The following is a 19,832-nucleotide window of genomic DNA, read 5'->3' on the forward strand; positions in this document are numbered from 1 at the left end:
TAGCCCGGCTAGCTCAGTCGGTAGAGCATGAGACTCTTAATCTCAGGGTCGTGGGTTCGAGCCCCACGTTGGGCGTATGGCATCGCAACGTTTTGGCCCAGTCAGTGGCATTCATGCGCACTGCACGGCCCCACCTTTACCATATCGACTGGCTTCTCTTCCATTCCCTCTACAAACGGGGAAATGTTTCGAGCTTATCTTTCTAGTGGTCAATTCGTATGGCAGCAAGTTGACCTTGCGCTGGGGCGTGGTTCTTATCAGCGCCACGTGTGACACGAATTGGATAGAGATAGTGGCACAGGCCCCGGACAGCCTTGCGTTGGTGGTATAGTGGTGAGCATAGCTGCCTTCCAAGCAGTTGACCCGGGTTCGATTCCCGGCCAACGCACTCCTATCCCTTTTTGGCCTTGCAAAGCGGCCCTAAGCAAAGACCCAAGTCATCCAGGTCCTTGAAGAAAGCTCCTAAGATATCCTGGCTTAGCGACAACTGTGGAGACTTTCTTCGGCATTCGAAAAGTCTCTGGCCTTATGCTTTAACTCGCTCAGGAGGTCCAGCATTATCCAGGGCCAAGGTTCAGCCATTTTGACTACTGATTCCCAAAGAGAATCAACTCTGTCACACACAACATTGCTAAGTATCTGGCAACAACGCTAACACCCTTAGCTGGCATCATATTGCACCATTTGCTATTCGGTGACGAAGGCATCGAATAGCAAATGACCCGCTTTGGACTGTGTCTTGCAAGGCAAGGAAAGGGGTGCATTTGGGCAAGGAGGCCTACAGGAAACCTACCCACACACACCGCTATCTGCTTTTTGGCTCACACCACCCACTGGAACCCAAGCTGGGGCTTCTTAGGACTCTGCAATATCGGGCTGACGCGGTAACAACAAAAAGAGTCTACAGACCCTCTCAGGTGTGCTTTGAAAGCTTGTGGCTAGCCAGACTGGGTCTTGGCTAAACATCCACAAGGTCACGAAAACAAACTGGGGAGAAGCAGAACATTTGGAGAAATATAGTCACCCCCGTAAGCCACTGGAGTGTCAGAAAAACTCCGGAGGATCTTTAACAACAATTGCATCGCTGTGTACTTCAAGTCCAGCAATACACTGGGACGGAAGCTTGTACATCGGCACTATCTGCACTGCCCATTTTGAACATCGCTCTAGCTAGCCAAGCGATTTGACAACAATTGTCACCTTTAGCCACGCCGATCTAGGCACCAATAGCTATGCAGGCTTCCTGCCACCAACAATGGGATCATCTAACTTGAACAGGGCGGTTCTACAATTTTCACACCTCCCCCTGTTCTTGGACAATCAACATCGACACATTCACATGGTGATTGTCTTAAGGTGTGACTAGAAGTGCTGCAGTTATCTTCCTGAGCCAAAGAAGTGGCTCGATCAACTATGTAAACCTCTTCAACAAACGGCTAGTACATTTGCAAGGGTCTCCAGTGAACGCTTGTTTGTCTGCTCAGTTGCCGGTCACCTGAAGAGAGCCAAAGGACACGCTTTGTTTTAGCCTTCGGGCCCCACTGAGGTAATGGAGAAAACATGAGCGTCCCTGGGTGGGCTCGAACCACCAACCTTTCGGTTAACAGCCGAACGCGCTAACCGATTGCGCCACAGAGACTGCACGCCGAGGGCCGGCGCACCGGCCGAGGGAGACATGAATAATAAAAACAAAGTTCCTTAAAAGGCTTCCCAATTGCACATTTCTAGAGTGCCTTCTAGAGTGCCTTCTAGTTAAAGGGGGAGAGAGGCAGGGTAAAAGAGGGCATCCTTCGAGCCGGAATCGAACCAGCGACCTAAGGATTACTACGTTGACGCTACAGTCCTCCGCTCTACCAGCTGAGCTATCGAAGGGCCCGCCGGTGGGTCGTAGCCCGTGACTCCTTGCATTCAAAGCCAGCGCTTTGCCCTTTGCGTTAGTCCTTCTGCCTTGAGGGATTGGTCTATGCCGCCTCTGCCTGAAAGGTCAAATGCCTTGGCAGCTGTGATGTGGGAAAGCTCGGCTTCACGTTTTGCACAGCGAGAAAACACAATCGAAGCACCTACCGCGTTTTGTTGGGAGCCCAAAAACCACAGCAGCAACGGTGATGTACCTCCCTGACAGCAAGTAAGCGCAGGAGTGTTTGGAAGCGCATTGCGTCTATCAAAACAAATTGGGCCGAAAGTTAGCAAAAAGTGTTTGGCGTCAGTTGGTAGCAAGAGGCCACACGGGAGGCAGCGTCTTAGCCCGGCTAGCTCAGTCGGTAGAGCATGAGACTCTTAATCTCAGGGTCGTGGGTTCGAGCCCCACGTTGGGCGTATGGCATCGCAACGTTTTGGCCCAGTCAGTGGCATTCATGCGCACTGCACGGCCCCACCTTTACCATATCGACTGGCTTCTCTTCCATTCCCTCTACAAACGGGGAAATGTTTCGAGCTTATCTTTCTAGTGGTCAATTCGTATGGCAGCAAGTTGACCTTGCGCTGGGGCGTGGTTCTTATCAGCGCCACGTGTGACACGAATTGGATAGAGATAGTGGCACAGGCCCCGGACAGCCTTGCGTTGGTGGTATAGTGGTGAGCATAGCTGCCTTCCAAGCAGTTGACCCGGGTTCGATTCCCGGCCAACGCACTCCTATCCCTTTTTGGCCTTGCAAAGCGGCCCTAAGCAAAGACCCAAGTCATCCAGGTCCTTGAAGAAAGCTCCTAAGATATCCTGGCTTAGCGACAACTGTGGAGACTTTCTTCGGCATTCGAAAAGTCTCTGGCCTTATGCTTTAACTCGCTCAGGAGGTCCAGCATTATCCAGGGCCAAGGTTCAGCCATTTTGACTACTGATTCCCAAAGAGAATCAACTCTGTCACACACAACATTGCTAAGTATCTGGCAACAACGCTAACACCCTTAGCTGGCATCATATTGCACCATTTGCTATTCGGTGACGAAGGCATCGAATAGCAAATGACCCGCTTTGGACTGTGTCTTGCAAGGCAAGGAAAGGGGTGCATTTGGGCAAGGAGGCCTACAGGAAACCTACCCACACACACCGCTATCTGCTTTTTGGCTCACACCACCCACTGGAACCCAAGCTGGGGCTTCTTAGGACTCTGCAATATCGGGCTGACGCGGTAACAACAAAAGGAGTCTACAGACCCTCTCAGGTGTGCTTTGAAAGCTTGTGGCTAGCCAGACTGGGTCTTGGCTAAACATCCACAAGGTCACGAAAACAAACTGGGGAGAAGCAGAACATTTGGAGAAATATAGTCACCCCCGTAAGCCACTGGAGTGTCAGAAAAACTCCGGAGGATCTTTAACAACAATTGCATCGCTGTGTACTTCAAGTCCAGCAATACACTGGGACGGAAGCTTGTACATCGGCACTATCTGCACTGCCCATTTTGAACATCGCTCTAGCTAGCCAAGCGATTTGACAACAATTGTCACCTTTAGCCACGCCGATCTAGGCACCAATAGCTATGCAGGCTTCCTGCCACCAACAATGGGATCATCTAACTTGAACAGGGCGGTTCTACAATTTTCACACCTCCCCCTGTTCTTGGACAATCAACATCGACACATTCACATGGTGATTGTCTTAAGGTGTGACTAGAAGTGCTGCAGTTATCTTCCTGAGCCAAAGAAGTGGCTCGATCAACTATGTAAACCTCTTCAACAAACGGCTAGTACATTTGCAAGGGTCTCCAGTGAACGCTTGTTTGTCTGCTCAGTTGCCGGTCACCTGAAGAGAGCCAAAGGACACGCTTTGTTTTAGCCTTCGGGCCCCACTGAGGTAATGGAGAAAACATGAGCGTCCCTGGGTGGGCTCGAACCACCAACCTTTCGGTTAACAGCCGAACGCGCTAACCGATTGCGCCACAGAGACTGCACGCCGAGGGCCGGCGCACCGGCCGAGGGAGACATGAATAATAAAAACAAAGTTCCTTAAAAGGCTTCCCAATTGCACATTTCTAGAGTGCCTTCTAGAGTGCCTTCTAGTTAAAGGGGGAGAGAGGCAGGGTAAAAGAGGGCATCCTTCGAGCCGGAATCGAACCAGCGACCTAAGGATTACTACGTTGACGCTACAGTCCTCCGCTCTACCAGCTGAGCTATCGAAGGGCCCGCCGGTGGGTCGTAGCCCGTGACTCCTTGCATTCAAAGCCAGCGCTTTGCCCTTTGCGTTAGTCCTTCTGCCTTGAGGGATTGGTCTATGCCGCCTCTGCCTGAAAGGTCAAATGCCTTGGCAGCTGTGATGTGGGAAAGCTCGGCTTCACGTTTTGCACAGCGAGAAAACACAATCGAAGCACCTACCGCGTTTTGTTGGGAGCCCAAAAACCACAGCAGCAACGGTGATGTACCTCCCTGACAGCAAGTAAGCGCAGGAGTGTTTGGAAGCGCATTGCGTCTATCAAAACAAATTGGGCCGAAAGTTAGCAAAAAGTGTTTGGCGTCAGTTGGTAGCAAGAGGCCACACGGGAGGCAGCGTCTTAGCCCGGCTAGCTCAGTCGGTAGAGCATGAGACTCTTAATCTCAGGGTCGTGGGTTCGAGCCCCACGTTGGGCGTATGGCATCGCAACGTTTTGGCCCAGTCAGTGGCATTCATGCGCACTGCACGGCCCCACCTTTACCATATCGACTGGCTTCTCTTCCATTCCCTCTACAAACGGGGAAATGTTTCGAGCTTATCTTTCTAGTGGTCAATTCGTATGGCAGCAAGTTGACCTTGCGCTGGGGCGTGGTTCTTATCAGCGCCACGTGTGACACGAATTGGATAGAGATAGTGGCACAGGCCCCGGACAGCCTTGCGTTGGTGGTATAGTGGTGAGCATAGCTGCCTTCCAAGCAGTTGACCCGGGTTCGATTCCCGGCCAACGCACTCCTATCCCTTTTTGGCCTTGCAAAGCGGCCCTAAGCAAAGACCCAAGTCATCCAGGTCCTTGAAGAAAGCTCCTAAGATATCCTGGCTTAGCGACAACTGTGGAGACTTTCTTCGGCATTCGAAAAGTCTCTGGCCTTATGCTTTAACTCGCTCAGGAGGTCCAGCATTATCCAGGGCCAAGGTTCAGCCATTTTGACTACTGATTCCCAAAGAGAATCAACTCTGTCACACACAACATTGCTAAGTATCTGGCAACAACGCTAACACCCTTAGCTGGCATCATATTGCACCATTTGCTATTCGGTGACGAAGGCATCGAATAGCAAATGACCCGCTTTGGACTGTGTCTTGCAAGGCAAGGAAAGGGGTGCATTTGGGCAAGGAGGCCTACAGGAAACCTACCCACACACACCGCTATCTGCTTTTTGGCTCACACCACCCACTGGAACCCAAGCTGGGGCTTCTTAGGACTCTGCAATATCGGGCTGACGCGGTAACAACAAAAGGAGTCTACAGACCCTCTCAGGTGTGCTTTGAAAGCTTGTGGCTAGCCAGACTGGGTCTTGGCTAAACATCCACAAGGTCACGAAAACAAACTGGGGAGAAGCAGAACATTTGGAGAAATATAGTCACCCCCGTAAGCCACTGGAGTGTCAGAAAAACTCCGGAGGATCTTTAACAACAATTGCATCGCTGTGTACTTCAAGTCCAGCAATACACTGGGACGGAAGCTTGTACATCGGCACTATCTGCACTGCCCATTTTGAACATCGCTCTAGCTAGCCAAGCGATTTGACAACAATTGTCACCTTTAGCCACGCCGATCTAGGCACCAATAGCTATGCAGGCTTCCTGCCACCAACAATGGGATCATCTAACTTGAACAGGGCGGTTCTACAATTTTCACACCTCCCCCTGTTCTTGGACAATCAACATCGACACATTCACATGGTGATTGTCTTAAGGTGTGACTAGAAGTGCTGCAGTTATCTTCCTGAGCCAAAGAAGTGGCTCGATCAACTATGTAAACCTCTTCAACAAACGGCTAGTACATTTGCAAGGGTCTCCAGTGAACGCTTGTTTGTCTGCTCAGTTGCCGGTCACCTGAAGAGAGCCAAAGGACACGCTTTGTTTTAGCCTTCGGGCCCCACTGAGGTAATGGAGAAAACATGAGCGTCCCTGGGTGGGCTCGAACCACCAACCTTTCGGTTAACAGCCGAACGCGCTAACCGATTGCGCCACAGAGACTGCACGCCGAGGGCCAGCGCACTGGCCGAGGGAGACATGAATAATAAAAACAAAGTTCCTTAAAAGGCTTCCCAATTGCACATTTCTAGAGTGCCTTCTAGAGTGCCTTCTAGTTAAAGGGGGAGAGAGGCAGGGTAAAAGAGGGCATCCTTCGAGCCGGAATCGAACCAGCGACCTAAGGATTACTACGTTGACGCTACAGTCCTCCGCTCTACCAGCTGAGCTATCGAAGGGCCCGCCGGTGGGTCGTAGCCCGTGACTCCTTGCATTCAAAGCCAGCGCTTTGCCCTTTGCGTTAGTCCTTCTGCCTTGAGGGATTGGTCTATGCCGCCTCTGCCTGAAAGGTCAAATGCCTTGGCAGCTGTGATGTGGGAAAGCTCGGCTTCACGTTTTGCACAGCGAGAAAACACAATCGAAGCACCTACCGCGTTTTGTTGGGAGCCCAAAAACCACAGCAGCAACGGTGATGTACCTCCCTGACAGCAAGTAAGCGCAGGAGTGTTTGGAAGCGCATTGCGTCTATCAAAACAAATTGGGCCGAAAGTTAGCAAAAAGTGTTTGGCGTCAGTTGGTAGCAAGAGGCCACACGGGAGGCAGCGTCTTAGCCCGGCTAGCTCAGTCGGTAGAGCATGAGACTCTTAATCTCAGGGTCGTGGGTTCGAGCCCCACGTTGGGCGTATGGCATCGCAACGTTTTGGCCCAGTCAGTGGCATTCATGCGCACTGCACGGCCCCACCTTTACCATATCGACTGGCTTCTCTTCCATTCCCTCTACAAACGGGGAAATGTTTCGAGCTTATCTTTCTAGTGGTCAATTCGTATGGCAGCAAGTTGACCTTGCGCTGGGGCGTGGTTCTTATCAGCGCCACGTGTGACACGAATTGGATAGAGATAGTGGCACAGGCCCCGGACAGCCTTGCGTTGGTGGTATAGTGGTGAGCATAGCTGCCTTCCAAGCAGTTGACCCGGGTTCGATTCCCGGCCAACGCACTCCTATCCCTTTTTGGCCTTGCAAAGCGGCCCTAAGCAAAGACCCAAGTCATCCAGGTCCTTGAAGAAAGCTCCTAAGATATCCTGGCTTAGCGACAACTGTGGAGACTTTCTTCGGCATTCGAAAAGTCTCTGGCCTTATGCTTTAACTCGCTCAGGAGGTCCAGCATTATCCAGGGCCAAGGTTCAGCCATTTTGACTACTGATTCCCAAAGAGAATCAACTCTGTCACACACAACATTGCTAAGTATCTGGCAACAACGCTAACACCCTTAGCTGGCATCATATTGCACCATTTGCTATTCGGTGACGAAGGCATCGAATAGCAAATGACCCGCTTTGGACTGTGTCTTGCAAGGCAAGGAAAGGGGTGCATTTGGGCAAGGAGGCCTACAGGAAACCTACCCACACACACCGCTATCTGCTTTTTGGCTCACACCACCCACTGGAACCCAAGCTGGGGCTTCTTAGGACTCTGCAATATCGGGCTGACGCGGTAACAACAAAAAGAGTCTACAGACCCTCTCAGGTGTGCTTTGAAAGCTTGTGGCTAGCCAGACTGGGTCTTGGCTAAACATCCACAAGGTCACGAAAACAAACTGGGGAGAAGCAGAACATTTGGAGAAATATAGTCACCCCCGTAAGCCACTGGAGTGTCAGAAAAACTCCGGAGGATCTTTAACAACAATTGCATCGCTGTGTACTTCAAGTCCAGCAATACACTGGGACGGAAGCTTGTACATCGGCACTATCTGCACTGCCCATTTTGAACATCGCTCTAGCTAGCCAAGCGATTTGACAACAATTGTCACCTTTAGCCACGCCGATCTAGGCACCAATAGCTATGCAGGCTTCCTGCCACCAACAATGGGATCATCTAACTTGAACAGGGCGGTTCTACAATTTTCACACCTCCCCCTGTTCTTGGACAATCAACATCGACACATTCACATGGTGATTGTCTTAAGGTGTGACTAGAAGTGCTGCAGTTATCTTCCTGAGCCAAAGAAGTGGCTCGATCAACTATGTAAACCTCTTCAACAAACGGCTAGTACATTTGCAAGGGTCTCCAGTGAACGCTTGTTTGTCTGCTCAGTTGCCGGTCACCTGAAGAGAGCCAAAGGACACGCTTTGTTTTAGCCTTCGGGCCCCACTGAGGTAATGGAGAAAACATGAGCGTCCCTGGGTGGGCTCGAACCACCAACCTTTCGGTTAACAGCCGAACGCGCTAACCGATTGCGCCACAGAGACTGCACGCCGAGGGCCGGCGCACCGGCCGAGGGAGACATGAATAATAAAAACAAAGTTCCTTAAAAGGCTTCCCAATTGCACATTTCTAGAGTGCCTTCTAGAGTGCCTTCTAGTTAAAGGGGGAGAGAGGCAGGGTAAAAGAGGGCATCCTTCGAGCCGGAATCGAACCAGCGACCTAAGGATTACTACGTTGACGCTACAGTCCTCCGCTCTACCAGCTGAGCTATCGAAGGGCCCGCCGGTGGGTCGTAGCCCGTGACTCCTTGCATTCAAAGCCAGCGCTTTGCCCTTTGCGTTAGTCCTTCTGCCTTGAGGGATTGGTCTATGCCGCCTCTGCCTGAAAGGTCAAATGCCTTGGCAGCTGTGATGTGGGAAAGCTCGGCTTCACGTTTTGCACAGCGAGAAAACACAATCGAAGCACCTACCACGTTTTGTTGGGAGCCCAAAAACCACAGCAGCAACGGTGATGTACCTCCCTGACAGCAAGTAAGCGCAGGAGTGTTTGGAAGCGCATTGCGTCTATCAAAACAAATTGGGCCGAAAGTTAGCAAAAAGTGTTTGGCGTCAGTTGGTAGCAAGAGGCCACACGGGAGGCAGCGTCTTAGCCCGGCTAGCTCAGTCGGTAGAGCATGAGACTCTTAATCTCAGGGTCGTGGGTTCGAGCCCCACGTTGGGCGTATGGCATCGCAACGTTTTGGCCCAGTCAGTGGCATTCATGCGCACTGCACGGCCCCACCTTTACCATATCGACTGGCTTCTCTTCCATTCCCTCTACAAACGGGGAAATGTTTCGAGCTTATCTTTCTAGTGGTCAATTCGTATGGCAGCAAGTTGACCTTGCGCTGGGGCGTGGTTCTTATCAGCGCCACGTGTGACACGAATTGGATAGAGATAGTGGCACAGGCCCCGGACAGCCTTGCGTTGGTGGTATAGTGGTGAGCATAGCTGCCTTCCAAGCAGTTGACCCGGGTTCGATTCCCGGCCAACGCACTCCTATCCCTTTTTGGCCTTGCAAAGCGGCCCTAAGCAAAGACCCAAGTCATCCAGGTCCTTGAAGAAAGCTCCTAAGATATCCTGGCTTAGCGACAACTGTGGAGACTTTCTTCGGCATTCGAAAAGTCTCTGGCCTTATGCTTTAACTCGCTCAGGAGGTCCAGCATTATCCAGGGCCAAGGTTCAGCCATTTTGACTACTGATTCCCAAAGAGAATCAACTCTGTCACACACAACATTGCTAAGTATCTGGCAACAACGCTAACACCCTTAGCTGGCATCATATTGCACCATTTGCTATTCGGTGACGAAGGCATCGAATAGCAAATGACCCGCTTTGGACTGTGTCTTGCAAGGCAAGGAAAGGGGTGCATTTGGGCAAGGAGGCCTACAGGAAACCTACCCACACACACCGCTATCTGCTTTTTGGCTCACACCACCCACTGGAACCCAAGCTGGGGCTTCTTAGGACTCTGCAATATCGGGCTGACGCGGTAACAACAAAAGGAGTCTACAGACCCTCTCAGGTGTGCTTTGAAAGCTTGTGGCTAGCCAGACTGGGTCTTGGCTAAACATCCACAAGGTCACGAAAACAAACTGGGGAGAAGCAGAACATTTGGAGAAATATAGTCACCCCCGTAAGCCACTGGAGTGTCAGAAAAACTCCGGAGGATCTTTAACAACAATTGCATCGCTGTGTACTTCAAGTCCAGCAATACACTGGGACGGAAGCTTGTACATCGGCACTATCTGCACTGCCCATTTTGAACATCGCTCTAGCTAGCCAAGCGATTTGACAACAATTGTCACCTTTAGCCACGCCGATCTAGGCACCAATAGCTATGCAGGCTTCCTGCCACCAACAATGGGATCATCTAACTTGAACAGGGCGGTTCTACAATTTTCACACCTCCCCCTGTTCTTGGACAATCAACATCGACACATTCACATGGTGATTGTCTTAAGGTGTGACTAGAAGTGCTGCAGTTATCTTCCTGAGCCAAAGAAGTGGCTCGATCAACTATGTAAACCTCTTCAACAAACGGCTAGTACATTTGCAAGGGTCTCCAGTGAACGCTTGTTTGTCTGCTCAGTTGCCGGTCACCTGAAGAGAGCCAAAGGACACGCTTTGTTTTAGCCTTCGGGCCCCACTGAGGTAATGGAGAAAACATGAGCGTCCCTGGGTGGGCTCGAACCACCAACCTTTCGGTTAACAGCCGAACGCGCTAACCGATTGCGCCACAGAGACTGCACGCCGAGGGCCGGCGCACCGGCCGAGGGAGACATGAATAATAAAAACAAAGTTCCTTAAAAGGCTTCCCAATTGCACATTTCTAGAGTGCCTTCTAGAGTGCCTTCTAGTTAAAGGGGGAGAGAGGCAGGGTAAAAGAGGGCATCCTTCGAGCCGGAATCGAACCAGCGACCTAAGGATTACTACGTTGACGCTACAGTCCTCCGCTCTACCAGCTGAGCTATCGAAGGGCCCGCCGGTGGGTCGTAGCCCGTGACTCCTTGCATTCAAAGCCAGCGCTTTGCCCTTTGCGTTAGTCCTTCTGCCTTGAGGGATTGGTCTATGCCGCCTCTGCCTGAAAGGTCAAATGCCTTGGCAGCTGTGATGTGGGAAAGCTCGGCTTCACGTTTTGCACAGCGAGAAAACACAATCGAAGCACCTACCGCGTTTTGTTGGGAGCCCAAAAACCACAGCAGCAACGGTGATGTACCTCCCTGACAGCAAGTAAGCGCAGGAGTGTTTGGAAGCGCATTGCGTCTATCAAAACAAATTGGGCCGAAAGTTAGCAAAAAGTGTTTGGCGTCAGTTGGTAGCAAGAGGCCACACGGGAGGCAGCGTCTTAGCCCGGCTAGCTCAGTCGGTAGAGCATGAGACTCTTAATCTCAGGGTCGTGGGTTCGAGCCCCACGTTGGGCGTATGGCATCGCAACGTTTTGGCCCAGTCAGTGGCATTCATGCGCACTGCACGGCCCCACCTTTACCATATCGACTGGCTTCTCTTCCATTCCCTCTACAAACGGGGAAATGTTTCGAGCTTATCTTTCTAGTGGTCAATTCGTATGGCAGCAAGTTGACCTTGCGCTGGGGCGTGGTTCTTATCAGCGCCACGTGTGACACGAATTGGATAGAGATAGTGGCACAGGCCCCGGACAGCCTTGCGTTGGTGGTATAGTGGTGAGCATAGCTGCCTTCCAAGCAGTTGACCCGGGTTCGATTCCCGGCCAACGCACTCCTATCCCTTTTTGGCCTTGCAAAGCGGCCCTAAGCAAAGACCCAAGTCATCCAGGTCCTTGAAGAAAGCTCCTAAGATATCCTGGCTTAGCGACAACTGTGGAGACTTTCTTCGGCATTCGAAAAGTCTCTGGCCTTATGCTTTAACTCGCTCAGGAGGTCCAGCATTATCCAGGGCCAAGGTTCAGCCATTTTGACTACTGATTCCCAAAGAGAATCAACTCTGTCACACACAACATTGCTAAGTATCTGGCAACAACGCTAACACCCTTAGCTGGCATCATATTGCACCATTTGCTATTCGGTGACGAAGGCATCGAATAGCAAATGACCCGCTTTGGACTGTGTCTTGCAAGGCAAGGAAAGGGGTGCATTTGGGCAAGGAGGCCTACAGGAAACCTACCCACACACACCGCTATCTGCTTTTTGGCTCACACCACCCACTGGAACCCAAGCTGGGGCTTCTTAGGACTCTGCAATATCGGGCTGACGCGGTAACAACAAAAGGAGTCTACAGACCCTCTCAGGTGTGCTTTGAAAGCTTGTGGCTAGCCAGACTGGGTCTTGGCTAAACATCCACAAGGTCACGAAAACAAACTGGGGAGAAGCAGAACATTTGGAGAAATATAGTCACCCCCGTAAGCCACTGGAGTGTCAGAAAAACTCCGGAGGATCTTTAACAACAATTGCATCGCTGTGTACTTCAAGTCCAGCAATACACTGGGACGGAAGCTTGTACATCGGCACTATCTGCACTGCCCATTTTGAACATCGCTCTAGCTAGCCAAGCGATTTGACAACAATTGTCACCTTTAGCCACGCCGATCTAGGCACCAATAGCTATGCAGGCTTCCTGCCACCAACAATGGGATCATCTAACTTGAACAGGGCGGTTCTACAATTTTCACACCTCCCCCTGTTCTTGGACAATCAACATCGACACATTCACATGGTGATTGTCTTAAGGTGTGACTAGAAGTGCTGCAGTTATCTTCCTGAGCCAAAGAAGTGGCTCGATCAACTATGTAAACCTCTTCAACAAACGGCTAGTACATTTGCAAGGGTCTCCAGTGAACGCTTGTTTGTCTGCTCAGTTGCCGGTCACCTGAAGAGAGCCAAAGGACACGCTTTGTTTTAGCCTTCGGGCCCCACTGAGGTAATGGAGAAAACATGAGCGTCCCTGGGTGGGCTCGAACCACCAACCTTTCGGTTAACAGCCGAACGCGCTAACCGATTGCGCCACAGAGACTGCACGCCGAGGGCCGGCGCACCGGCCGAGGGAGACATGAATAATAAAAACAAAGTTCCTTAAAAGGCTTCCCAATTGCACATTTCTAGAGTGCCTTCTAGAGTGCCTTCTAGTTAAAGGGGGAGAGAGGCAGGGTAAAAGAGGGCATCCTTCGAGCCGGAATCGAACCAGCGACCTAAGGATTACTACGTTGACGCTACAGTCCTCCGCTCTACCAGCTGAGCTATCGAAGGGCCCGCCGGTGGGTCGTAGCCCGTGACTCCTTGCATTCAAAGCCAGCGCTTTGCCCTTTGCGTTAGTCCTTCTGCCTTGAGGGATTGGTCTATGCCGCCTCTGCCTGAAAGGTCAAATGCCTTGGCAGCTGTGATGTGGGAAAGCTCGGCTTCACGTTTTGCACAGCGAGAAAACACAATCGAAGCACCTACCGCGTTTTGTTGGGAGCCCAAAAACCACAGCAGCAACGGTGATGTACCTCCCTGACAGCAAGTAAGCGCAGGAGTGTTTGGAAGCGCATTGCGTCTATCAAAACAAATTGGGCCGAAAGTTAGCAAAAAGTGTTTGGCGTCAGTTGGTAGCAAGAGGCCACACGGGAGGCAGCGTCTTAGCCCGGCTAGCTCAGTCGGTAGAGCATGAGACTCTTAATCTCAGGGTCGTGGGTTCGAGCCCCACGTTGGGCGTATGGCATCGCAACGTTTTGGCCCAGTCAGTGGCATTCATGCGCACTGCACGGCCCCACCTTTACCATATCGACTGGCTTCTCTTCCATTCCCTCTACAAACGGGGAAATGTTTCGAGCTTATCTTTCTAGTGGTCAATTCGTATGGCAGCAAGTTGACCTTGCGCTGGGGCGTGGTTCTTATCAGCGCCACGTGTGACACGAATTGGATAGAGATAGTGGCACAGACCCCGGACAGCCTTGCGTTGGTGGTATAGTGGTGAGCATAGCTGCCTTCCAAGCAGTTGACCCGGGTTCGATTCCCGGCCAACGCACTCCTATCCCTTTTTGGCCTTGCAAAGCGGCCCTAAGCAAAGACCCAAGTCATCCAGGTCCTTGAAGAAAGCTCCTAAGATATCCTGGCTTAGCGACAACTGTGGAGACTTTCTTCGGCATTCGAAAAGTCTCTGGCCTTATGCTTTAACTCGCTCAGGAGGTCCACCATTATCCAGGGCCAAGGTTCAGCCATTTTGACTACTGATTCCCAAAGAGAATCAACTCTGTCACACACAACATTGCTAAGTATCTGGCAACAACGCTAACACCCTTAGCTGGCATCATATTGCACCATTTGCTATTCGGTGACGAAGGCATCGAATAGCAAATGACCCGCTTTGGACTGTGTCTTGCAAGGCAAGGAAAGGGGTGCATTTGGGCAAGGAGGCCTACAGGAAACCTACCCACACACACCGCTATCTGCTTTTTGGCTCACACCACCCACTGGAACCCAAGCTGGGGCTTCTTAGGACTCTGCAATATCGGGCTGACGCGGTAACAACAAAAAGAGTCTACAGACCCTCTCAGGTGTGCTTTGAAAGCTTGTGGCTAGCCAGACTGGGTCTTGGCTAAACATCCACAAGGTCACGAAAACAAACTGGGGAGAAGCAGAACATTTGGAGAAATATAGTCACCCCCGTAAGCCACTGGAGTGTCAGAAAAACTCCGGAGGATCTTTAACAACAATTGCATCGCTGTGTACTTCAAGTCCAGCAATACACTGGGACGGAAGCTTGTACATCGGCACTATCTGCACTGCCCATTTTGAACATCGCTCTAGCTAGCCAAGCGATTTGACAACAATTGTCACCTTTAGCCACGCCGATCTAGGCACCAATAGCTATGCAGGCTTCCTGCCACCAACAATGGGATCATCTAACTTGAACAGGGCGGTTCTACAATTTTCACACCTCCCCCTGTTCTTGGACAATCAACATCGACACATTCACATGGTGATTGTCTTAAGGTGTGACTAGAAGTGCTGCAGTTATCTTCCTGAGCCAAAGAAGTGGCTCGATCAACTATGTAAACCTCTTCAACAAACGGCTAGTACATTTGCAAGGGTCTCCAGTGAACGCTTGTTTGTCTGCTCAGTTGCCGGTCACCTGAAGAGAGCCAAAGGACACGCTTTGTTTTAGCCTTCGGGCCCCACTGAGGTAATGGAGAAAACATGAGCGTCCCTGGGTGGGCTCGAACCACCAACCTTTCGGTTAACAGCCGAACGCGCTAACCGATTGCGCCACAGAGACTGCACGCCGAGGGCCGGCGCACCGGCCGAGGGAGACATGAATAATAAAAACAAAGTTCCTTAAAAGGCTTCCCAATTGCACATTTCTAGAGTGCCTTCTAGAGTGCCTTCTAGTTAAAGGGGGAGAGAGGCAGGGTAAAAGAGGGCATCCTTCGAGCCGGAATCGAACCAGCGACCTAAGGATTACTACGTTGACGCTACAGTCCTCCGCTCTACCAGCTGAGCTATCAAGGGCCCGCCGGTGGGTCGTAGCCCGTGACTCCTTGCATTCAAAGCCAGCGCTTTGCCCTTTGCGTTAGTCCTTCTGCCTTGAGGGATTGGTCTATGCCGCCTCTGCCTGAAAGGTCAAATGCCTTGGCAGCTGTGATGTGGGAAAGCTCGGCTTCACGTTTTGCACAGCGAGAAAACACAATCGAAGCACCTACCGCGTTTTGTTGGGAGCCCAAAAACCACAGCAGCAACGGTGATGTACCTCCCTGACAGCAAGTAAGCGCAGGAGTGTTTGGAAGCGCATTGCGTCTATCAAAACAAATTGGGCCGAAAGTTAGCAAAAAGTGTTTGGCGTCAGTTGGTAGCAAGAGGCCACACGGGAGGCAGCGTCTTAGCCCGGCTAGCTCAGTCGGTAGAGCATGAGACTCTTAATCTCAGGGTCGTGGGTTCGAGCCCCACGTTGGGCGTATGGCATCGCAACGTTTTGGCCCAGTCAGTGGCATTCATGCGCACTGCACGGCCCCACCTTTACCATATCGACTGGCTTCTCTTCCATTCCCTCTACAAACGGGGAAATGTTTCGAGCTTATCTTTCTAGTGGTCAATTCGTATGGCAGCAAGTTGACCTTGCGCTGGGGCGTGGTTCTTATCAGCGCCACGTGTGACACGAATTGGATAGAGATAGTGGCACAGGCCCCGGACAGCCTTGCGTTGGTGGTATAGTGGTGAGCATAGCTGCCTTCCAAGCAGTTGACCCGGGTTCGATTCCCGGCCAACGCACTCCTATCCCTTTTTGGCCTTGCAAAGCGGCCCTAAGCAAAGACCCAAGTCATCCAGGTCCTTGAAGAAAGCTCCTAAGATATCCTGGCTTAGCGACAACTGTGGAGACTTTCTTCGGCATTCGAAAAGTCTCTGGCCTTATGCTTTAACTCGCTCAGGAGGTCCAGCATTATCCAGGGCCAAGGTTCAGCCATTTTGACTACTGATTCCCAAAGAGAATCAACTCTGTCACACACAACATTGCTAAGTATCTGGCAACAACGCTAACACCCTTAGCTGGCATCATATTGCACCATTTGCTATTCGGTGACGAAGGCATCGAATAGCAAATGACCCGCTTTGGACTGTGTCTTGCAAGGCAAGGAAAGGGGTGCATTTGGGCAAGGAGGCCTACAGGAAACCTACCCACACACACCGCTATCTGCTTTTTGGCTCACACCACCCACTGGAACCCAAGCTGGGGCTTCTTAGGACTCTGCAATATCGGGCTGACGCGGTAACAACAAAAAGAGTCTACAGACCCTCTCAGGTGTGCTTTGAAAGCTTGTGGCTAGCCAGACTGGGTCTTGGCTAAACATCCACAAGGTCACGAAAACAAACTGGGGAGAAGCAGAACATTTGGAGAAATATAGTCACCCCCGTAAGCCACTGGAGTGTCAGAAAAACTCCGGAGGATCTTTAACAACAATTGCATCGCTGTGTACTTCAAGTCCAGCAATACACTGGGACGGAAGCTTGTACATCGGCACTATCTGCACTGCCCATTTTGAACATCGCTCTAGCTAGCCAAGCGATTTGACAACAATTGTCACCTTTAGCCACGCCGATCTAGGCACCAATAGCTATGCAGGCTTCCTGCCACCAACAATGGGATCATCTAACTTGAACAGGGCGGTTCTACAATTTTCACACCTCCCCCTGTTCTTGGACAATCAACATCGACACATTCACATGGTGATTGTCTTAAGGTGTGACTAGAAGTGCTGCAGTTATCTTCCTGAGCCAAAGAAGTGGCTCGATCAACTATGTAAACCTCTTCAACAAACGGCTAGTACATTTGCAAGGGTCTCCAGTGAACGCTTGTTTGTCTGCTCAGTTGCCGGTCACCTGAAGAGAGCCAAAGGACACGCTTTGTTTTAGCCTTCGGGCCCCACTGAGGTAATGGAGAAAACATGAGCGTCCCTGGGTGGGCTCGAACCACCAACCTTTCGGTTAACAGCCGAACGCGCTAACCGATTGCGCCACAGAGACTGCACGCCGAGGGCCGGCGCACCGGCCGATGGAGACATGAATAATAAAAACAAAGTTCCTTAAAAGGCTTCCCAATTGCACATTTCTAGAGTGCCTTCTAGAGTGCCTTCTAGTTAAAGGGGGAGAGAGGCAGGGTAAAAGAGGGCATCCTTCGAGCCGGAATCGAACCAGCGACCTAAGGATTACTACGTTGACGCTACAGTCCTCCGCTCTACCAGCTGAGCTATCGAAGGGCCCGCCGGTGGGTCGTAGCCCGTGACTCCTTGCATTCAAAGCCAGCGCTTTGCCCTTTGCGTTAGTCCTTCTGCCTTGAGGGATTGGTCTATGCCGCCTCTGCCTGAAAGGTCAAATGCCTTGGCAGCTGTGATGTGGGAAAGCTCGGCTTCACGTTTTGCACAGCGAGAAAACACAATCGAAGCACCTACCGCGTTTTGTTGGGAGCCCAAAAACCACAGCAGCAACGGTGATGTACCTCCCTGACAGCAAGTAAGCGCAGGAGTGTTTGGAAGCGCATTGCGTCTATCAAAACAAATTGGGCCGAAAGTTAGCAAAAAGTGTTTGGCGTCAGTTGGTAGCAAGAGGCCACACGGGAGGCAGCGTCTTAGCCCGGCTAGCTCAGTCGGTAGAGCATGAGACTCTTAATCTCAGGGTCGTGGGTTCGAGCCCCACGTTGGGCGTATGGCATCGCAACGTTTTGGCCCAGTCAGTGGCATTCATGCGCACTGCACGGCCCCACCTTTACCATATCGACTGGCTTCTCTTCCATTCCCTCTACAAACGGGGAAATGTTTCGAGCTTATCTTTCTAGTGGTCAATTCGTATGGCAGCAAGTTGACCTTGCGCTGGGGCGTGGTTCTTATCAGCGCCACGTGTGACACGAATTGGATAGAGATAGTGGCACAGACCCCAGACAGCCTTGCGTTGGTGGTATAGTGGTGAGCATAGCTGCCTTCCAAGCAGTTGACCCGGGTTCGATTCCCGGCCAACGCACTCCTATCCCTTTTTGGCCTTGCAAAGCGGCCCTAAGCAAAGACCCAAGTCATCCAGGTCCTTGAAGAAAGCTCCTAAGATATCCTGGCTTAGCGACAACTGTGGAGACTTTCTTCGGCATTCGAAAAGTCTCTGGCCTTATGCTTTAACTCGCTCAGGAGGTCCAGCATTATCCAGGGCCAAGGTTCAGCCATTTTGACTACTGATTCCCAAAGAGAATCAACTCTGTCACACACAACATTGCTAAGTATCTGGCAACAACGCTAACACCCTTAGCTGGCATCATATTGCACCATTTGCTATTCGGTGACGAAGGCATCGAATAGCAAATGACCCGCTTTGGACTGTGTCTTGCAAGGCAAGGAAAGGGGTGCATTTGGGCAAGGAGGCCTACAGGAAACCTACCCACACACACCGCTATCTGCTTTTTGGCTCACACCACCCACTGGAACCCAAGCTGGGGCTTCTTAGGACTCTGCAATATCGGGCTGACGCGGTAACAACAAAAGGAGTCTACAGACCCTCTCAGGTGTGCTTTGAAAGCTTGTGGCTAGCCAGACTGGGTCTTGGCTAAACATCCACAAGGTCACGAAAACAAACTGGGGAGAAGCAGAACATTTGGAGAAATATAGTCACCCCCGTAAGCCACTGGAGTGTCAGAAAAACTCCGGAGGATCTTTAACAACAATTGCATCGCTGTGTACTTCAAGTCCAGCAATACACTGGGACGGAAGCTTGTACATCGGCACTATCTGCACTGCCCATTTTGAACATCGCTCTAGCTAGCCAAGCGATTTGACAACAATTGTCACCTTTAGCCACGCCGATCTAGGCACCAATAGCTATGCAGGCTTCCTGCCACCAACAATGGGATCATCTAACTTGAACAGGGCGGTTCTACAATTTTCACACCTCCCCCTGTTCTTGGACAATCAACATCGACACATTCACATGGTGATTGTCTTAAGGTGTGACTAGAAGTGCTGCAGTTATCTTCCTGAGCCAAAGAAGTGGCTCGATCAACTATGTAAACCTCTTCAACAAACGGCTAGTACATTTGCAAGGGTCTCCAGTGAACGCTTGTTTGTCTGCTCAGTTGCCGGTCACCTGAAGAGAGCCAAAGGACACGCTTTGTTTTAGCCTTCGGGCCCCACTGAGGTAATGGAGAAAACATGAGCGTCCCTGGGTGGGCTCGAACCACCAACCTTTCGGTTAACAGCCGAACGCGCTAACCGATTGCGCCACAGAGACTGCACGCCGAGGGCCAGCGCACCGGCCGAGGGAGACATGAATAATAAAAACAAAGTTCCTTAAAAGGCTTCCCAATTGCACATTTCTAGAGTGCCTTCTAGAGTGCCTTCTAGTTAAAGGGGGAGAGAGGCAGGGTAAAAGAGGGCATCCTTCGAGCCGGAATCGAACCAGCGACCTAAGGATTACTACGTTGACGCTACAGTCCTCCGCTCTACCAGCTGAGCTATCGAAGGGCCCGCCGGTGGGTCGTAGCCCGTGACTCCTTG

At 51.3% G+C, this 19,832-nt stretch overlaps 35 non-coding genes across 35 annotated transcripts; 18 read left to right on the forward strand and 17 right to left on the reverse strand.

Moving 5' to 3' along the window:
* Window positions 1–2: 2 nt before the first annotated feature.
* On the forward strand, window positions 3–75 carry TRNAK-CUU (transfer RNA lysine (anticodon CUU)). The gene has a single exon. It is a non-coding gene; the product is annotated as a tRNA-Lys (tRNA).
* A 241-nt stretch (window positions 76–316) lies between these two features.
* Window positions 317–388, forward strand: TRNAG-UCC (transfer RNA glycine (anticodon UCC)). Its single transcript has one exon. It is a non-coding gene; the product is annotated as a tRNA-Gly (tRNA).
* Window positions 389–1,565: 1,177 nt separating this feature from the next.
* TRNAN-GUU (transfer RNA asparagine (anticodon GUU)) lies at window positions 1,566–1,639 on the reverse strand. The gene has a single exon. It is a non-coding gene; the product is annotated as a tRNA-Asn (tRNA).
* Window positions 1,640–1,786: 147 nt separating this feature from the next.
* Window positions 1,787–1,872, reverse strand: TRNAY-GUA (transfer RNA tyrosine (anticodon GUA)). The gene is given in 2 exon segments: window positions 1,787–1,822; window positions 1,836–1,872. It is a non-coding gene; the product is annotated as a tRNA-Tyr (tRNA).
* Window positions 1,873–2,243: 371 nt separating this feature from the next.
* Window positions 2,244–2,316, forward strand: TRNAK-CUU (transfer RNA lysine (anticodon CUU)). The gene has a single exon. It is a non-coding gene; the product is annotated as a tRNA-Lys (tRNA).
* Window positions 2,317–2,557: 241 nt separating this feature from the next.
* TRNAG-UCC (transfer RNA glycine (anticodon UCC)) lies at window positions 2,558–2,629 on the forward strand. Its single transcript has one exon. It is a non-coding gene; the product is annotated as a tRNA-Gly (tRNA).
* A 1,177-nt stretch (window positions 2,630–3,806) lies between these two features.
* On the reverse strand, window positions 3,807–3,880 carry TRNAN-GUU (transfer RNA asparagine (anticodon GUU)). Its single transcript has one exon. It is a non-coding gene; the product is annotated as a tRNA-Asn (tRNA).
* A 147-nt stretch (window positions 3,881–4,027) lies between these two features.
* TRNAY-GUA (transfer RNA tyrosine (anticodon GUA)) lies at window positions 4,028–4,113 on the reverse strand. The gene is given in 2 exon segments: window positions 4,028–4,063; window positions 4,077–4,113. It is a non-coding gene; the product is annotated as a tRNA-Tyr (tRNA).
* A 371-nt stretch (window positions 4,114–4,484) lies between these two features.
* TRNAK-CUU (transfer RNA lysine (anticodon CUU)) lies at window positions 4,485–4,557 on the forward strand. The gene has a single exon. It is a non-coding gene; the product is annotated as a tRNA-Lys (tRNA).
* Window positions 4,558–4,798: 241 nt separating this feature from the next.
* On the forward strand, window positions 4,799–4,870 carry TRNAG-UCC (transfer RNA glycine (anticodon UCC)). The gene has a single exon. It is a non-coding gene; the product is annotated as a tRNA-Gly (tRNA).
* A 1,177-nt stretch (window positions 4,871–6,047) lies between these two features.
* On the reverse strand, window positions 6,048–6,121 carry TRNAN-GUU (transfer RNA asparagine (anticodon GUU)). The gene has a single exon. It is a non-coding gene; the product is annotated as a tRNA-Asn (tRNA).
* Window positions 6,122–6,268: 147 nt separating this feature from the next.
* Window positions 6,269–6,354, reverse strand: TRNAY-GUA (transfer RNA tyrosine (anticodon GUA)). The gene is given in 2 exon segments: window positions 6,269–6,304; window positions 6,318–6,354. It is a non-coding gene; the product is annotated as a tRNA-Tyr (tRNA).
* A 371-nt stretch (window positions 6,355–6,725) lies between these two features.
* Window positions 6,726–6,798, forward strand: TRNAK-CUU (transfer RNA lysine (anticodon CUU)). The gene has a single exon. It is a non-coding gene; the product is annotated as a tRNA-Lys (tRNA).
* A 241-nt stretch (window positions 6,799–7,039) lies between these two features.
* On the forward strand, window positions 7,040–7,111 carry TRNAG-UCC (transfer RNA glycine (anticodon UCC)). Its single transcript has one exon. It is a non-coding gene; the product is annotated as a tRNA-Gly (tRNA).
* Window positions 7,112–8,288: 1,177 nt separating this feature from the next.
* On the reverse strand, window positions 8,289–8,362 carry TRNAN-GUU (transfer RNA asparagine (anticodon GUU)). Its single transcript has one exon. It is a non-coding gene; the product is annotated as a tRNA-Asn (tRNA).
* Window positions 8,363–8,509: 147 nt separating this feature from the next.
* Window positions 8,510–8,595, reverse strand: TRNAY-GUA (transfer RNA tyrosine (anticodon GUA)). Its single transcript is given in 2 exon segments — window positions 8,510–8,545; window positions 8,559–8,595. It is a non-coding gene; the product is annotated as a tRNA-Tyr (tRNA).
* A 371-nt stretch (window positions 8,596–8,966) lies between these two features.
* TRNAK-CUU (transfer RNA lysine (anticodon CUU)) lies at window positions 8,967–9,039 on the forward strand. The gene has a single exon. It is a non-coding gene; the product is annotated as a tRNA-Lys (tRNA).
* A 241-nt stretch (window positions 9,040–9,280) lies between these two features.
* TRNAG-UCC (transfer RNA glycine (anticodon UCC)) lies at window positions 9,281–9,352 on the forward strand. The gene has a single exon. It is a non-coding gene; the product is annotated as a tRNA-Gly (tRNA).
* A 1,177-nt stretch (window positions 9,353–10,529) lies between these two features.
* TRNAN-GUU (transfer RNA asparagine (anticodon GUU)) lies at window positions 10,530–10,603 on the reverse strand. The gene has a single exon. It is a non-coding gene; the product is annotated as a tRNA-Asn (tRNA).
* A 147-nt stretch (window positions 10,604–10,750) lies between these two features.
* On the reverse strand, window positions 10,751–10,836 carry TRNAY-GUA (transfer RNA tyrosine (anticodon GUA)). The gene is given in 2 exon segments: window positions 10,751–10,786; window positions 10,800–10,836. It is a non-coding gene; the product is annotated as a tRNA-Tyr (tRNA).
* Window positions 10,837–11,207: 371 nt separating this feature from the next.
* Window positions 11,208–11,280, forward strand: TRNAK-CUU (transfer RNA lysine (anticodon CUU)). Its single transcript has one exon. It is a non-coding gene; the product is annotated as a tRNA-Lys (tRNA).
* Window positions 11,281–11,521: 241 nt separating this feature from the next.
* TRNAG-UCC (transfer RNA glycine (anticodon UCC)) lies at window positions 11,522–11,593 on the forward strand. The gene has a single exon. It is a non-coding gene; the product is annotated as a tRNA-Gly (tRNA).
* Window positions 11,594–12,770: 1,177 nt separating this feature from the next.
* TRNAN-GUU (transfer RNA asparagine (anticodon GUU)) lies at window positions 12,771–12,844 on the reverse strand. The gene has a single exon. It is a non-coding gene; the product is annotated as a tRNA-Asn (tRNA).
* A 147-nt stretch (window positions 12,845–12,991) lies between these two features.
* Window positions 12,992–13,077, reverse strand: TRNAY-GUA (transfer RNA tyrosine (anticodon GUA)). Its single transcript is given in 2 exon segments — window positions 12,992–13,027; window positions 13,041–13,077. It is a non-coding gene; the product is annotated as a tRNA-Tyr (tRNA).
* A 371-nt stretch (window positions 13,078–13,448) lies between these two features.
* TRNAK-CUU (transfer RNA lysine (anticodon CUU)) lies at window positions 13,449–13,521 on the forward strand. The gene has a single exon. It is a non-coding gene; the product is annotated as a tRNA-Lys (tRNA).
* Window positions 13,522–13,762: 241 nt separating this feature from the next.
* TRNAG-UCC (transfer RNA glycine (anticodon UCC)) lies at window positions 13,763–13,834 on the forward strand. The gene has a single exon. It is a non-coding gene; the product is annotated as a tRNA-Gly (tRNA).
* A 1,177-nt stretch (window positions 13,835–15,011) lies between these two features.
* TRNAN-GUU (transfer RNA asparagine (anticodon GUU)) lies at window positions 15,012–15,085 on the reverse strand. Its single transcript has one exon. It is a non-coding gene; the product is annotated as a tRNA-Asn (tRNA).
* Window positions 15,086–15,688: 603 nt separating this feature from the next.
* Window positions 15,689–15,761, forward strand: TRNAK-CUU (transfer RNA lysine (anticodon CUU)). Its single transcript has one exon. It is a non-coding gene; the product is annotated as a tRNA-Lys (tRNA).
* Window positions 15,762–16,002: 241 nt separating this feature from the next.
* TRNAG-UCC (transfer RNA glycine (anticodon UCC)) lies at window positions 16,003–16,074 on the forward strand. Its single transcript has one exon. It is a non-coding gene; the product is annotated as a tRNA-Gly (tRNA).
* A 1,177-nt stretch (window positions 16,075–17,251) lies between these two features.
* Window positions 17,252–17,325, reverse strand: TRNAN-GUU (transfer RNA asparagine (anticodon GUU)). Its single transcript has one exon. It is a non-coding gene; the product is annotated as a tRNA-Asn (tRNA).
* A 147-nt stretch (window positions 17,326–17,472) lies between these two features.
* Window positions 17,473–17,558, reverse strand: TRNAY-GUA (transfer RNA tyrosine (anticodon GUA)). The gene is given in 2 exon segments: window positions 17,473–17,508; window positions 17,522–17,558. It is a non-coding gene; the product is annotated as a tRNA-Tyr (tRNA).
* A 371-nt stretch (window positions 17,559–17,929) lies between these two features.
* Window positions 17,930–18,002, forward strand: TRNAK-CUU (transfer RNA lysine (anticodon CUU)). The gene has a single exon. It is a non-coding gene; the product is annotated as a tRNA-Lys (tRNA).
* Window positions 18,003–18,243: 241 nt separating this feature from the next.
* On the forward strand, window positions 18,244–18,315 carry TRNAG-UCC (transfer RNA glycine (anticodon UCC)). The gene has a single exon. It is a non-coding gene; the product is annotated as a tRNA-Gly (tRNA).
* A 1,177-nt stretch (window positions 18,316–19,492) lies between these two features.
* On the reverse strand, window positions 19,493–19,566 carry TRNAN-GUU (transfer RNA asparagine (anticodon GUU)). Its single transcript has one exon. It is a non-coding gene; the product is annotated as a tRNA-Asn (tRNA).
* Window positions 19,567–19,713: 147 nt separating this feature from the next.
* TRNAY-GUA (transfer RNA tyrosine (anticodon GUA)) lies at window positions 19,714–19,799 on the reverse strand. Its single transcript is given in 2 exon segments — window positions 19,714–19,749; window positions 19,763–19,799. It is a non-coding gene; the product is annotated as a tRNA-Tyr (tRNA).
* Window positions 19,800–19,832: the final 33 nt, after the last annotated feature.

Source organism: Aquarana catesbeiana, unplaced genomic scaffold (assembly GCF_042186555.1).
Source record: "Aquarana catesbeiana isolate 2022-GZ unplaced genomic scaffold, ASM4218655v1 unanchor46, whole genome shotgun sequence".
Classification (NCBI taxonomy): domain Eukaryota; kingdom Metazoa; phylum Chordata; class Amphibia; order Anura; family Ranidae; genus Aquarana; species Aquarana catesbeiana.